Source organism: Hippopotamus amphibius, chromosome 2 (genome assembly GCF_030028045.1).
Source record: "Hippopotamus amphibius kiboko isolate mHipAmp2 chromosome 2, mHipAmp2.hap2, whole genome shotgun sequence".
In the NCBI taxonomy this organism is placed as follows: domain Eukaryota; kingdom Metazoa; phylum Chordata; class Mammalia; order Artiodactyla; family Hippopotamidae; genus Hippopotamus; species Hippopotamus amphibius.
In genome coordinates this window covers 165,821,051-165,833,085 of record NC_080187.1, presented here as the reverse complement: position 1 = coordinate 165,833,085, position 12,035 = coordinate 165,821,051, and the positions used below count along the sequence as shown (strand labels likewise).

The window sequence follows — 12,035 nt, the reverse complement described above, 5'->3', positions numbered from 1 at the left end:
CTCCTTTCCTGGAAAGGAAGAAAATTCAGCCCCTCTCCATCCATTTCAGAAACAAGGGGATTCTCTCACGAGCCACCCAGCGGAAACATCAACCCCGCTCCCGCTCTTCTCTCTGGACCTAAGTAGAGAGAGAGAGAGACACAGAAGAATCAGAAGGGTAGTGGACCGAGCAGGGAAGGAGCCCCGCGGTACAGAAGCGACGGCATGCCTCCTCCTTGCCCAACTCCCGCGACGCCGCGGGCCCCGCCTTTCAAGGGGCGGCGCTGAGCCCTCCTTCCGGGTTGCAGGCGGAAGTGGGCGAATTTGAATCTTGTGGGCCGTTGGATGGCGTAGCTCGAGGGTGGCGTGTGGCGCAGCGCGAGAAGGGAGAAGTGACACCGCCGCTGTGGAACTTCTGCCCAGCGCGCCTCGGTGAGTGGATGGGGAACGGGAAGAAACGGAGTATTCCAGGGAGGGAAGCGGGACCGTCGGCTGCGACAGGGGGTCGGGAGGCGGGACAGTATAGCGGGGGCCTCGGAGCGCCTTTGGGGGTGGCGGGTGGCGGGGACTTCGGCAAGTCCGGGCGCGGGGAGCCTCTCCCGGGCCGGGGCTCCGGACAGTTGGCGCGCACACGCCAACTCTAGACTGCTGGGGACTCGGAGGCCCGAGCACCCTCGAAATTCAACCTTGTGTCGTCTCAGACTTTCTGGTACTCGCAGTTCAGTATTTCCGCCAGTTCGGCTCGCGTGCTGGAGCTTCTGCAGTAGTTACGGCGGAAGCGTAACCGTAAGCGAAGGAATCTTTCTTTATTAAAGATGGAAGGTTGGGGGCAGGTTTAGAATGAGGAGGTGTCTGTGGAGCCCCGAGTTCCTTCTGAGAGGCGTAGTCTTTATTACTCTGGACCGCAGGGGATTGACAGTCTCTGAAATGCCTGGTGGGGATTTAAACTGAAATCTGAGTATCCTTTGTATTCAAAAGCCGGATATTTTTCTTCCGCGGTTGACATTTTTCACGCACCGCAAAAGTCCGAGACACTTGCTCATTTAAACTAGCTATAATAGTAACAGCGGTGATTCACAAGGGTCTTAGTTTGGTAACAATAGGGGTGAGGTTTAGTTCCACAGACCTGCCTTCTCGCCCCCTTCATTCATTGGCCAACTGGGTTATTGTGGAGTCATTTTGAAAGTACTCTGCTAATGTTTCCAGCCTCGGGTTTTCTTTGTTTCGGTGTTTTGTTTTATTTATTTTTAATGACTGTCTACCTCAAATATCAAACTCCAACCTTCTAACAAAGTCATGCCTTCCGGAATAGTTCAAATGTGTACCCTACATGTAAACTATGTGAGCATTTAAATGTGTAGAAATTTTATATCTTGCCTTATTGTAAACTGTCAGACTAATTTTGTGTTGCTTTATAGGATCAGATATTTTATGCTTACTTTAAGATTTTAACACCAGAGTATCTTACCATGTAAATGTATAAATTTCTTTTAAAAAGTACGACTTAATAATATTCAGAATAAACGGTCCTTCGTTCACTGCTGGTTACTCCTGCTCTCCCATCCCTGTTAATGAACTTCTGTTTCGTTATTAGCCAGGAAAAATAAATTTAAATATTTAGTAGTTATCTTTAAAATTTAAACATTTGTGTAAGACTGCAGCAAAGATATTAGCTATACTTTATTAAGGTTTGCTTATTCAAACCTTAAGGTTCTGTTTATTTCATATAAGCTACCAGCAAATGGTAATTTCCAAAAAAAGTTAGTCTCTACATTTTATTCTGTTTCTTTTCCTTACCTAGACTCTTTTCTTTGGATTTTTGCTCTATCTACCTAAATCAGTGAGTTTTCATTTTTATTGTGTACACATTACCTTGAAAGGTTTGTTAAGTGCGAATTCCTGTATTTCAAATCTCAGAGATTCTGATCCCATAGGTCTGGAGGACAGGGTTCTGTAAATTTAACTTGAAGGTTAGAAAATTTGACTAGAATTTTAAAGACACTTGATTTTTCATAGAGAGGCATTTTAATATTTTGGTTAAGGGCATGAAACTGGATCCAGATTGCTTGCATTTGAATTCCATCTCCATGACTTAGTAGGTTTCTGACCCTAAGGAAGCTGCTTAACCTTTCAGTGCTTTGATTCCCTCAACTATAGTGGAGATAATAACAATTCCTATCATGTAGGACTGCTGTGAGAATCAAATGAATTTGTACGTATTAAAATCTTAGAATAGTGTGTGGCACATAGTAAATGATACTTATATCTCCTATTATATTGAGTTAGTAGTGTATGATATTTACATACGTTATCTCGTTAATCTTCACAAATAACACTGAGATACCTACTGGTATTTTCACATAAGAAAACTGAGGCTAAGCGGGGTTCTGTAATTTGTTCTCACACAACTAGTAAAATGTTCGAACTGGGGTTAAAAACTAGCTTTAGTAAGTTTATACCTCTTATTGATTGATTGATTGTAATGCTTCCTGCCTCTGTTTGCAATCTCTCCTTCCAAATGTTGCTGTAAAAAAATCTGATGGCTTCCCATTGTCTACCATATATATTTCAAATTTATTAGCTTTTTCTTTTTACAAAGCCCTTCTCAATTTGGTTCCAATCTCTCTTTTTAAGAATCATCTTCATAATATTTCACCATTTTTTTCCAGCCTGTGATGTTCTGTCATACTACCACAATTCTCCAAATCTATTCTCTTATCATATTTATGCATACTTGGCCATTGACCTTTTTTATTTCTCCTTAAAATTTTATCCGGTGGATTTCAGGTACCTTCCTAGACTTCCCCCAGTAGAGTGCTTCTTCCTCAGTGCAGTTTAGTTGTAAACAAAACAGCACTAGACTGAGAGCTCTTGTCTTCTTTGTCTTTGTATCTGCAGTTCTAGGTGCAGAACAGTGAGTATCCTTACAGTCTAAAACTGTGTTTGTTCAGGGAGTGCTTGTTATTTTAACAATTTTAACACATTGTATCTTATTAAGCTGAAAAAGTTAAAAATTAAAAGAGGACAGTATAATTCTGTGTAGCTTAGTAGAGAGATTTTAGTGATATCCTATGGTTTGTAAATTTCACAACTATGGAAAAATAAGTTTTGAAATTTTAGGCTAAGACGACATTTCGTGTGGGAAAATTTATGAGCAGTATTTGCTAGTATTCACAGAACTCCAAATGCTTTATACATATTTCTCACTTAACCTTTACAGTCGTTTTATTATTATGCCTGTATTAAGGTGAAGAAACTGAGGCACCGAAAGATTTAGTAACTTAAAAAAAAAAAAAAAAGATTTTTTTTTTGTCTGTTTTTTGGTATTTTTGGCGTTTCCTCTTGTGCAGGATTTTTTTATTTTAAGAATGATATATGTTCAGTGTAATTTAAAAATTAACTTTATAACAGAGAATTAGCCTTATTTATACATGAATGTTCACTTCTACATTAATTCAATTGTATGTATTTTTATTTATTTATTTATTTTTAATTTAATTTAATTTTTTTTTTGGTTACACCGCACGGCATGGCGGTGTCTTAGTTCCCTGACCAGGGGTCGAAGCGGAGTCTTAACTGCTGGACCGCCAGGGAAGTCCCAACATTAATTCAATTCTAAATTAAGAAAACATTGGGAAATTAAAAACAGAAAAGTTTGCGTTTCCTTTTCAGTTTGAACAGTTAAGACTGTTACCTGACCTCCTTGCCCATAACCTTTTCTTTAAAAACCTGCCAGTGTTGAAGGCACATCATTCTAAGGACAAGTGGGTAAGAGTTTGGACTAAGGAGCATATGATCCTAATATGCTCTCATCCCACATACCTTCTCCAGCCAAAGCAGGACCATGTATTTGAATCAGAGCTGAATATCTGATGCAGACTAGACCACTCACATTGTTTCCTCTTGAATTTTGGAATTGGGATACCAAGAAAGTATTGGTAACCAAGCTGGAACGGTCCTCACATGCTGAGATGACAATGGGATGATGAAGAAACATGAACAGTGGACATAGGGAGCCAATATATAGAGAGGGAGGGAGGGAAAACCTATTTCCAGAGAAGTAGCTATAAAGTATGTCAATTTAAATATAACTTTATTGCTTTCCCTTTTTTTAAGACTATATTTTTATTTTTATTTATTTTTTAAAACAAAACATATAGCTTTTGAATATTTGTTATAAATACAACATTTTATATGAAGCAAAAAGTTTATTCATTACTGTATTAACTAATTAGGGTTTTCAACTGTTTCTTTTGTTAAGTTAATTTTTATTGGAGTATAGTTGCTTTACAATGCTGTGTTAGTTTCTGCTGTACAGCAAAGTGAATCAGCTATACATATACATATAACCCCTCTTTTTTGGATTTCCTTCCTATTTAGGCCACCACAGAGCACTGAGTAGAGTTCCCTGAGTTATCAGGTTCTCATTAGTTGTCTATTTTATACATAGTATCAGTAGTTTATTTATGTCAATCCCAATGTCCCAATTCACCCCAGCCTCCTTCTTTCCTCCCTTGGTGTCCAGTGTTTGTTCTCTACATCTTAGTCTCTATTTCTACTTTGCCAATAAGAAGGACTGTATTTTTATAAGGACTGTGTTTTATAGAAACTTAGATGATTGATTTTAGATCTTCTTTTCTAATATATGCATTTAATGCTATAAATTTGCCTCTAAGCATTATTTCCACAGGCTCCCCCAAATTTTGATAAGTTGTATTTTCATCTTCACTTAGTTCAAGATATTTTGTATTTTCTCCTGAGATTTCTTCTTTGACCCTTGTGTTATTTTATCTCCGTATATTTTGGGATTTTTTTTTTTTTTCAGTTATCTTCCTGTTGTTGATTTCCAGAAATTAATTCTGTTGTGGTCTGGGGCAGACAATGTATGATTTCTGTTGTTTTAAATTTGTTAAGGTCTGTCTTATGGTCTAGAATGTGGTCCATCTTGGTGATGGACCACACCTCAAGCTTCCATGTAAGCTTGAGAAGAATGTATTCTGCTGTTGGGCGAAGTAGGCCATTATATCTAGTTGATTGATGATGTTGAGTTCAGCCGTGTCCTTACTGATTTCTGCCTGACGGATCTGCCCGTTTCTAATAGACGGATGTTGAGGGCTCCAACTATGGTAGAGTGTATTCATCTGTTTCTCTTTGTAGTTCTATTAGTTTTTGCCTCACATATTTTAACATTCTGTTGTTAGGTGCATACATGTTAAGTATTTTATACTTCCTTGGGAAGTTGACCCTGTTATCATTATGTAATGCCCTTCTTTATTCCTGATAAATTTCCTTACTTTGAAGTCGGCTCTCTCTGAAATTAATATAGCTACTCCTGCTTTCTTTTGATTAATGTTACCATGGTGTGTTTTCTGCATCCGTTTACTTTTAACCTATGTTTAAAGTGGGTATCTTGAAACAACATATAGTTAGGTCTTACTTCTTGATCCACTCTAACAAATCTTTTAATTGGTGCATTTAGACCATTGATGTTCAAAGTATTATTGATGTAGGTGGATTAGTATCTACCATATTTGTTGCTGTTTTCTATTTGTTGCACTTGTTCTTTTTTTCTATATTTGTCTCTACTCTTTTTCTGCCTTTGTGATTTTAATTGAGCATTTTATATTATTTTATTTTCTCTCCTTTCTTAAGATATCAGTTATACTTTTTTTAGTGGTTGCCCTAGTTTGCAGTACACAACTAATACATAATCAGATACATTGTTGCTATTGTTATTTTGAATAAACTGTTATCTCATTGTTAAGAATAAGAAAAGTAAAAGTTTTAAATTTTACCTTTACTTATGCTTTGCTTGATACTTCTTTTCTTTATGTAGATCTGAATTTCTGACCTGTATTCCTTCTCTCTCAAGAACTTCTTATAACATGTCTTGCAAAGCAGGTCTACTAGCAACATACTCCATCAATTTTTGAGAAAGTCTTCTCTTACATTTCTGAGGGTAATTTCACAGGATACAGAATTCTAGGTTGGTTTTTCTCCCCTACCCTGCTCCCTCAATGCTTTAACTATTTCACTCCATTCTCTTTTTGCTTGCATGGTTTCTGAGAAGTTGCATATAATTCCTACGTTTGTTCCTCTATAGGTAAGATTTTTTTTTCCCCCTGTAGCCTTTCTCAGGATTTTTTTCTTTATCTTTGATTTTCTGAGGTTTAAAATGGTAAGCCTACGTGTAGTTTTTTGGCAGTTATCCTGCTTGGATTTCTAGAACTTCCTGAATCTGTGGTTTGGTGTCTGACATTAGTTTGTTATTGTTTTAGATATTTCTCCTGTTCCTTTCTCTCTCCTTCTGGTATTCCTAGAACACTTTTGTTAAGCTTTCTGTGGTTGTCTCACAGTCCTTGGATATTCTGTTGTTGTTTTCAGTTTTTGTTCTCTTTGCATTTTAGTTTCTATTGAGATGTGTTTAAGCTCAGAGGTCTTTCTTCAGCCTTGTCCCATCTACTAGTAGTCCCAGCTACTAGTAATCCCATCAAAGAATCCCATTTATTTCCTTTAGTGTTTTTGATCTCTAGCATTTCTTTCTGATTCTTTCTTAGGATTTCCATTTCTCTGCTTACATTGCCTATCTGGTCTTGTATATTCATCATTTAGAGCCCTTAGCAAATTAATCATAGTTGTTTCAAATTCCTGTTTTGATAAATCCAACATCCTTGGCATGTCTGGTTCTGATGTTTTCTCTGCCTTTTCAAATTGTGCTGTTTGATGTCTTGTAATTTTTTTCTTGATAGCGAGGCATGAGGTACTGAATAAAAGGAATTGCTGTAATTAAGCCATTAGTACCATGGTGGTAAGATGTGGAAGAAGTGTTTTATAGTCCTGTGATTAAGTCTCAGTCTTTTTGTGAGCCTATGCCTCTGGACTTTGAAGTTCACAAGTATCTCTTTTTTGTCCCCTCTTATGTGGGACCAGATGGCTAGAATAGGCTGGAGTTGGATATTTCCCTTTCCCCTTGTCATTTAGGCTCTGATAATACCATAGCAGCTTAGGCTCTGGTTAACTAGTTTCTCCTGAGGTCAGGCCTTATTAAGAACAGAGTGCTTTGATGTATTTCAAAATGGTACCTTTTCCCCTCCCCTTGCCAAAATTCATATGGGGATTTTTCTTTGATATCTATTGTGGACTCCTGGTTGAGTTTCTGGTGATAAGTCTCACAATATCGTGAGAGGCCCCATGATTGGATGCCCCTTGAGCTTTTAACTCTCAAAGTTGTCCACCCTGAGCCTTGAGCAATTAGTCAATTATAGTTCAGGTTTTCCTACCCCAGTACTGGATCCCACAGCAGTTTCAGCTAGTAACTCTGCTCAGGCTAGCTGTGACTCCCTGTATTCACCTATCACTCCAGTCTTGGAGGCAGTGGTTTGCTGTGTCCTCCCTTCTTACAGGTCCAAGAAGTGTTGTTAATTTTTCAGTTTTTTCAGCTCTTGTTGTTAGGATGGAGAGGTGACTTACAAGCTTTTTACATAGTGCTTTTCCTTTTAATTTAAATAAATATCTTTATTTTTTAATGGTAGTTAACTTTTAAACATGTCTGGTAATATAATTGTATAGAATAAAATTCACCCATCTTAAGAGTATAGTTCAATGAGTTTTAGTGATTGTATTTCATTATATGAATATTCCACAATTTGTTTTTATCAGTTGTCGGTTGATGGACATTTAGGTTGTTTATAGTTTTTGGCTATTACAGATAAAGCAGCTATGGATGTTTGTGTACAGTGAATATATGTCTTTATTTCTCTTGGTTGCATCATATGGTAGGTGTCCATTTAACTTTTTTACGGTAATAAAATTCACTTTCATAAAATTACCCATTTTGAAGTGTACAATTCAGTACCATTTAGTCCATTCACAATGTGAAACCATCACCTCTATCTAGTTCCAAAACATTTTCATCACCCCAAAAGGAAAACTCATACCCATTAGGCAGTCACTTCACATTTCCTATTTCGCCATCCCTGGAAACCACAAATCTGCTTTCTGTCTCTGTGGATTTACCTATTGTGGGTATTTCATATAAGTGGGATTATACAATATCTGACCTTTTGTTTCTGGCTTCTTTTACTTAGCATGTTTTTGAGGTTCATCCATGTTGTTGCATAAGTCAGTACTATGTATTTTTTAATAGCTGAATAATATTCTATTATATGGATATACCACATTTTGTATACCTGTTCATCAGTTAACAAGCAAATGAGTTCTTTCTGTTTTTTAGCCATTGTGAATAGTGCTGTTATGAATGTTTTTGTCCAAGTTTTTGTTTGAATACCTGTTTTCAAATCTTTTCAGTAAGTACAAGTTTCCTCAGCTATCTGAAAGTAGAATGTTCCTTTGAAAACTTTTGTGGGCTGAAATGGCATAGAGTGAAGAAGTAATTATCATTTTTTATAAAGGTGAAAATCTTTTTTGAATTTCTTTGGTTAGCAAAAACAGGTATTAATGTAGGTCTTTTGTAAAAATGAAGTGGCATAATGGAACTTTTGGTAAGTGGGGAATACCTGTACCTAGTGTGATTGTTGAGTGATGTGGCAATTCTGTGATGTGTTAAGCAACTGCCAAACTGTCCACAGAGTTGTAGCATTTTACGTTCCCATTAGCAATGTATGAGGGTTCCAGTTTCTCCATATCCTTTGCGGTGCTTATTTTCCTTTTTTTAAAACTTATGGTCACCTTAGCAGGCATCAGGTAGTATCTCATTGTGATTTGCATTTGCATATCCCTAAGGAGTAATGATGTTGAGCATTTTTTTCATGTGCTTGTTCACCATTTAGATGTTTTCTTTGGAGAAATGTCTATTCTGATCCTCTCCCTGTTTTTAGGTTGGGTTGTCTTTTTGTTGTTGAGTTATAAGAGTTTCTTATGTATTCTTGACATTAGATCCTTATCAAGTGTATGATTTTCAAATATTTTCTTCCATTTTGGGGATTGTGTTTTCACTTTCTTGATTATGTAGTCCAATCTATTTTGTTTGTTTGTTTTTGTTTTTGCTGCTGTGATTTTGGTGTCATACATAAGAAACTATTGCCAAATCCAAGGTCATAAAGATTTACATAATCCTATGTTTTCTTCTAAGATTTTTATAGTTTTAGCTCTTAACATACTAAATCTTGGATCCATTTTGAGTTAATTTTTGTATGTATTGTGAGGTAGAGGTTCAGCTTTATTCCTTTGCCTGTAGCTACCCAGTTGTCCCAGCACCATTTGTTGAGACTATTCTTTCTCCATTGAATGGTTTTGACATCCTTGTTGAAAATTAATTGACCATATATGTATGGGTTTATTTCTCGACTCTTAACTTCTTCTTTATATTTTCCGTTATGCCAGTCATACCTTTTTTAAAAAATTAATTAATTAATTAATTAATTGGCTGCGTTGGGTCTTTGTTGCTGTGCATGGGTTTTCTCTAGTTGCAGCGAGTGGGGGCTTTTCTTCGTTGCAGTGTGCAGGTTTCTCATTGCAGTGGCTTCTCTTGTTGTGGAGCACATGCTCTAGGTGTGCAGGCGTCAATAGTTGTGGCACAGGCTCAGTAGTTGTGGTGCAGGGGCTTAGTTAGTCCACAGCACGTGGGATCTTCCCAAACCAGGGATTGAACCCATGTCCCCTGCGTTGGCAGGTGGATTCTTAACCACTGCACCACCGGGGAAGTCCCCCACCTTTTTTAATTACTATAGTTTTATAGTAAGTTTTCAAATTGGGAAATATGATTTGTTTAACGTTTTCTTTTTCCATTGTTTTGACTATTCAAGGTCTCTTCTAATTTCTTATGAATTTTAGGATCAGGTTTTCCATTTCTACAAAGTAGCCTTTGGATTTTGATAAGGATTGCATTCAAACTGTAGATTGCTTTGGGGAGTATGGCCATCTTAACAATATTAAATCTTCCAACCATGAACAGAGTTCTTTCCATTTATTTGGGTTCTTTAATTTCTTTTGCAGTGTTTAGTGGCTTTCAATATACAAATCATGCACCTCGTTGTTACATCTATTCCTAAGTAGTTCGTTCTTTTTGATGGTATTGTAAATGAAGTGGATTTCTTAATTTCCTTTATGAATTGTTCTTTGCTATTGTATAGAAATTTGCCTGATTTTTTTGGTTTTGTTGACCTTGCATCCTGCCACTTTGCTCAATTTGTGTATTAACTCTCACAGTGTTTTATGAATGAATTAGGATCTCCTACATGTAAGGTAATGTCTTCTGCAAGTAGAGCTACTTCTTGCTTTCAGTTTCCATGCCTTTTATTTCTTTTTTTGCCTGATTGTTCTGGCTAGAACTTGTAGTGCAGTGTTAAATAGATATGGTGAGAGTGAATGTCATTGTTTTGCTCTGGATCTTATGTGGAAAGCTTTCAGTTTTTCACCATTGAGTTCGATGTTAGCTGGGTTTTTCATAGATGCTCTTTATCATGCTGAGGAAGTTACCTTCTATTCCTAGATTGATGAGTATTTTTTGTCAGGAAAGAGTGCTAGATTTTGTCAAATGACTAGTCTAGCTAAAGGTTTGTTAATTCAGTTGATATTTTTAAAGAACCAACTTTTGATTTTATTCTGCTGTTTTTCTTTTCTTTACATTTATCTCCAATCTTTATGAATTCCTTCCTTCTTCTAGGTTTGGTTTCAGTTTGCTCTTCTTTTTCTAGCTCCTTGAGGTGTAAAGTTATTGTTTTGGGATCTTCTCTTCCAATGTCTGCATTTACAGCTATAGAGTTCCCTCTTATCACTTTTTGCTGTATACCATACCTTTTAGTATTTTATGCTTTCATTTTCATTGGTCTCTACGTATTTTCTAATTTCCCTGTGGTTTCTTCTTCATTCTTTTGCTTAAGACTGTATTGTTTAATCTCTACGTTTTTGAGAATTTTTCAGTATTCTTTCTTTCATTTGCTTGTTGGCCATGTTGTATTTCTTTTCTGAAGTGTATGTTCTGAAGCTCATTTTTTGAGGCCAACATTATCCTGGTACCAAAGCCAGATAAAGACACCACAAGAAAAGAAAACTATAGGCTAATATCCCTGATGAGTATAGATGCAAAAATTCTCAGCAAAACACTAGCAAACCAAATTCAGCAGCACATTAAAAGGATCGTACATCTTGATCAACCAGGATTCATCCTTGCGTGCAAAGATGGATCAATATATACGTATCAACAAATGTGACATCACACTAATGGAAGGAGAAATAAAAATCAGTCATCTCAAAAGGTGCAGGAAAAACATTTAACAAAATTTAACATCCTTTCATGATAAAAATTCTCAACAAATTGGGTATAAAAGGGATGTACCTCAACATTGTAAAGGCTGTACATGACAAGCCCACAGCTAACATACTCAATGGTAAAAGTTTGAAAACTTTTCCTGTAAAATCAGGAACAAGACAACTCTCTCCACTCCTAGTCAGCATAGTACTGCAAGTTCTAGCCAGAGCAATCAGGCAAGAAAAAGAAACTACAGGCATCCATATCGGAAAAGAGGAAGTAAAAATGTCTTGTTGCAGATGACAGGATCTTATTTATTGAAAATGCTAAGGATCCCACCCAAAAAACTGTTAGGACATCTAGAATGAGAGAGAGTTTGGCTTACTTTATTGTATTAGTTATCTTTTGCTGTGTAACAAATCACTCCAAAACTTGGTGCCTTAAAATAACAGACATTTATTATCTGACAGTTTCTGTGGGTCAGAAACTCAGGAGCAGCTTAGCTGTGTGGTTCTGGCTTAGGGTCTTCTGTGAAGTTGCTCTCAGGCTGTCAGCCAGGCTGCAGTCTTATGAAGGCCTGAGTAGGGCTGGATGATTTACTTCTAAAATGGCTCACTCATATGTCGTGGGTAAATGCCTCAGTTCTTTGCCAGGTGAATCTCTCCAAGGAGCATCTTGAAAGTCTTTATGACGTGGCAGCCAGCTTCCTCCAGTGCAGGTGATCCATGAGAGAGAGCAAAGAGGAAGTCATAATGCCTTTTATGACCTAGTTACATGTTGTCATTTCTGCCAGGCTTTTTTGTGGAAGTTACTAAGCATAGCCACAGTCAAGGAGGAAGAAATCAGG

At 37.1% G+C, this 12,035-nt stretch overlaps 1 protein-coding gene across 3 annotated transcripts in view; it reads left to right on the top strand.

The window, feature by feature from the left end:
* The first annotated feature begins 282 nt into the window (after positions 1-282).
* The window catches only part of G2E3 (G2/M-phase specific E3 ubiquitin protein ligase), a 50,714-nt gene continuing 38,961 nt past the window's right edge, over positions 283-12,035 (top strand). For 2 of the 3 annotated variants that reach the window (XM_057722269.1, XM_057722268.1), the window contains exon 1: positions 283-411. The gene's annotated coding sequence lies outside the window, so the exon portion shown is untranslated. The remainder of the gene's footprint in view (positions 412-12,035) is intronic. The other variant, XM_057722271.1, reaches the window with a different exon arrangement.